Source organism: Delphinapterus leucas, chromosome X (genome assembly GCF_059928025.1).
Source record: "Delphinapterus leucas isolate spDelLeu-1000000601 "Yukka" chromosome X, BTC_Dleu_Yukka2, whole genome shotgun sequence".
Lineage (NCBI taxonomy): Eukaryota > Metazoa > Chordata > Mammalia > Artiodactyla > Monodontidae > Delphinapterus > Delphinapterus leucas.
Genome location: NC_143150.1, coordinates 66190279 through 66195102, shown reverse-complemented (window position 1 = coordinate 66195102; position 4824 = coordinate 66190279).

Sequence of the window (4824 nt, the reverse complement as noted above, 5' to 3'; positions counted from 1 at the left end):
TCCCACTACTGGGCATACACCCCAAGAAAACCATAATTCAAAAATAGTCATGTACCACAATGTTCATTGCAGCACCATTTACAATATCCAGGACATGGAAGCAACCTAAGTGTCCATTGACAGATGAATGGATAAAGAAGATGTGACACATATATACAATGGAATATTACTCAGCCATAAAAAGAAACGAAATTGAGTTATTTGTAGTGAGGGGGATAGACCTAGGTTCTGTCATACAGAGTGAAGTAAGTCAGAAAGAGAAAAACAACATATGCTAACGTATATATATGGAATAAAAAAACCAAAAAATGGTTCTGACAAACCAAGTGACAGGACAGGAATAAAGACACATAGGTAGAGAATGGACTTGAGGACATGGTGAGGGGGAAGGGTAAGCTGGGACGAAGTGAGAGGGTACCATTGACATATATGCACTATCAAATGTAAACCAGATAGCTAGTGGGAAGTAGCTGCATAGCACAGGGAAATCAGCTTGGTGCTTTGTGACCACCTAGAGGGGTGGGATAGGGAGTGTGCGAGGGAGACGCAACAGGGAGGGGATATGGGGATATATGTATACATATAGCTGATTCACTTTGTTATACAGCGGAAACTCACACAACTTTTTAAAGCAACGTTACTCCAATAAATATGTTAAAAAAAAAGACACATACACCCCAATGTTCATTGCAGCACTATTTACAATAGCTAGGTCAATGGAAGTGACCTAAATGCCCATTAAATGATGAATGGGTAAAGAAGAAATGGTACATATATATAATGGAATATTACTCAGCCATAAAAAGGAACAAAATTGGGTCATTTACAGAGATGTGGACTAACTTAGAGACTGTCATACAGAGTGAAATATGTGGGAAAGAAAAAAACAAATATAATATATTAATGCATATATGTGGAATCTAGAAAAATGGTACAGATGAACCAGTTTGCAAGGCAGTAGTAGAGACACAGATTTAGATAACAAACGTATGGACATCAAGGGGGAAAGCGGAGGGGGACATGGTGGTGGTGGGATGAATTGGGATGTTGAGATTGAGATATCTACACTAATATGTTTAAAATAGAGAATTAGAATGAGACTTCCGTATGAAAGATAAATAAATTAAATTAAATTAAAAAAAATTGGAGAGGCACTTATCTAACAGTGTGAAATACTGTGGATTAAATTTGTGAAAAATATTTTCTATTTATGGAAAATACATGGAGAAAGAGAACAACACAGTGTCAAATTTTAAAATAGAAAAGATTAAATTTTAATTCCTCTGCCTGAAATTCATCTTAGATGTCGATTTAGATAGTATAAAAAATGCAAAGGTATAAAGATCAAAAATATTCATTCAGGGCTTCCCTGGTGGCGCAGTGGTTGAGAGTCTGCCTGCCGATGCAGGGGATGCGGGTTCGTGCCCCAGTCCGGGAGGATCCCACATGCCGCGGAGTGGCTGGGCCTGTGAGCCATGGCCACTGAGCCTGCGTGTCCGGAGCCTGTGCTCCACAACGGGAGAGGCCACAGCAGTGAGAGGCCCACGTACTGCAAAAAAAAAAAAAATTCATTCAATTTTTAATATTTGTTACTTAATTTATATCATTTTATAGTATAATTTTATCAAAATGTGTCTTTCAAATAAGAATTATTGATGCATTTACTGGTTTTATAATTTCAGGTCATCTTTAGCACAATTAACTATGTTTAAAATGTAAGCAAAGTAACACTGGTGAAAATGGGAGAGCAAAGAACCTCTGAAAATTCTCTACTCCATAAAAGTAATGGAGATCACTGATCTTTTAAAAAGTCATAATCAACTTTTATTTTTTCATTTTTTATTTTGTTTACATCTTTATTGGAGTATAATTGCTATACAATAGTGTGTTAGTTTCTCCTTTATAACAAAGTGAATCAGTTATACATATACATATGTTCCCATATCTCTTCCCTCTTGCATCTACCTCCCTCCCATCCTCCCTATCCCACCCCTCCAGGTGGTCACAAAGCACCGAGCTGATCTCCCTGTGCTATGCGGCTGCTTCCCACTAGATATCAACCTTACGTTTGGTAGTGTATATATGTCCATGACTTTTTCTCGCTTTGTCACAGCTTACCCTTCCCCCTCCCCATATCCTCAGGCCCATTCTATAGTAGGTCTGTGTCTTTATTCCTCTCATACCCCTAGGTACTTCATGACATTTTTTTTCTTAAATTCCATATATATGTGTTAGCATACGGTATTTGTCTTTCTCTTTCTGACTTACTTCACTCTGTATGACAGACTCTAGGTCTATCCACCTCATTACTAATAGCTCAATTTCGTTTCTTTTAATGACTGAGTAATATTCCATTGTATATATGTGCCACATCTTCTTTATCCATTCATCCGATGATGGACACTTAGGCTGTTTCCATCTCTGGACTATTGTAAATAGAGCTGCAATGAACATTTTGGTACATGACTCTTTTTGAATTATGTTTTTCTCAGGGTATATGCCCAGTACTGGGATTGCTGGGTCATATGGTAGATCAATTTGTAGTTTTTTAAGGAACCTCCATACTGTTCTCCATAGTGGCTGTACCAATTCACATTCCGACCAGCAGTGCAAGAGTGTTCCCTTTTCTCCACACGCTCTCCATCATTTACTATTTCTAGATTTTTTGATGATGGCCATTCTGACTGGTGTGAGATGATATCTCATTGTAGTTTTGATTTGCAGTTCTCTAATGATTAATGATGTTGAGCATTCTTTCATGTGTTTGTTGGCAGTCTGTATACCTTCTTTGGAGAAATGTCTATTTAGGTCTTCTGCCCAATTTTGGATTAGGTTGTTTGTTTAATTGTTATTGAGCTGCATGAGCGGCTTATAAATTTTGGAGATGAATCCTTTGTCAGTGGCTTCATTTGCAAATATGTTCTCCCATTCTGAGGGTTGTCTTTTGGTCTTGTTTATGGTTTCCTTTGCTGTGCAAAAGCTTTGAAGTTTCATTTGGTCCCATTTGTTTATTTTTGTTTTTATTTCCATTTTTCTAGGAGGTGAGTCAAAAAGGATCCTGCTGTGATTTATGTCATAGAGTGTTCTGCCTATGTTTTCCTCTAAGAGTTTGATAGATTCTGGCCTTACATTTATGTCTTTAATCCATTTTGAGCTTATTTTTGTGTATGGTGTTATGGAGTGATCTAATCTCATACTTTTACATGTACCGGTCCAGTTTTCCCAGCACCACTTATTGAAGAGGCTGTCCTTTCTCCACTGTACATTCCTGCCTCCTTTATCAAAGACAAGGTGACCATATGTGCGTGGGTTTATCTCTGGGCTTTCTATCCTGTTCCACTGATAGATCTTTCTGTTTTTGTGCCAGTACCATACTGTCTTGATTACTGTAGCTTTGTAGTATAGCCTGAAGTCAGGGAGCCTGATTCCTCCAGCTCTGTGTTTCACTCTCAAGATTGCTTTGGTTATTCGGGGTCTCTTGTGTTTCCATACAAATTGTGAAATTTTTTGTTCTAGTTCTGTGAAAAATGTCAGTGGTAGTTTGATAGGGATTGTATTGAATCTGTAGATTGCTTTGGGTAGTAGAGTCATTTTCACAATGCTGAGTCTTCCAATCCAAGAACATGATATATCTCTCCATCTATTCATATCATCTTTAATTTCTTTCATCAGTGTCTTATAATTTTCTGCATACAGGTATTTGTCTCCTTAGGTAGGCTTATTCCTAGATGTTTTATTCTTTTTGTTGCAATGGTAAATGGGAGTGTTTTACTGATTTCTCTTTCAGATTTTTCATCATTAGTATATAGGAATGCCAGAGATTTCTGTGCATTAATTTTGTATCCTGCTACTTTACTGAATTCATTGATTAGCTCTACTAGTTTTCTGGTAGCATCTTTAGGATTCTCTATGTATAGTATCATGTCATCTGCAGTGACAGCGTTACTTCTTCTTTTCCGATTTGGATTCCTTTTATTTCCTTTTCTTCTCTGATTGCTGTGGCTAAAACTTCCAAAACTATGTTGAATAAGAGTGGTGAGAGTGGGCAACCTTGTCTTTTTCCTGATCTTAGTGGGAATGCTTTCAATTTTTCACCATTGAGGACAATGTTGGTTGTGGGTTTGTCATATATGGCCTTTATTATGTTGAGGAAAGTTCCCTCTATGCCTACTTTCTGGAGAGTTTTTATGATAAATGGGTGTTGAATTTTGTTGAAAGCTTTCTCTGCATCTAAAGAGATGACCATATGGGTTATCTCCTTCAATTTGTTAATATGGTTTATCACATTGATTGATTTGCGTATATTGAAAAATCGTTGCATTCATGGGATAAACCCCACTAGTTCATGGTGTATGATCATTTTAGTGTGCTGCTAGATTCTGTTTGCTGCTATTTTCTTGAGGATTTTTGCATCTATGTTCATCAGTGATATTGGCCCATAGTTTTCTTTCTTTGTGACCTCCTGGTCTCGTTTTGGTATCAAGGTGATGGTGGCCTCATAGAATGAGTTTGTGAGTGTTCCTCCCTCTGCTATATTTTGGAAGAGTTTGAGAAGGATAGGTGTTAGCTCTTCCCTAAATGTTTGATAGTATTCGCCTATGAAGCCATGTGGTCCTGGGCTTTTGTTTGTTGGAAGATTTTTAATCACAGTTTCAATTTCAATGCTTGTGATTGGTGTGTTCATATTTTCTATTTCTTCCTGATTCCGCCTTGGCAGGTTGTGCATTTCTAACAATCTGTCTGTTTCTTCCAGGTTATCCACTTTATTGGCATAGAGTTGCTTGTAGTAATCTCTCATGATCTTTTGTATATCTACATTGTCAG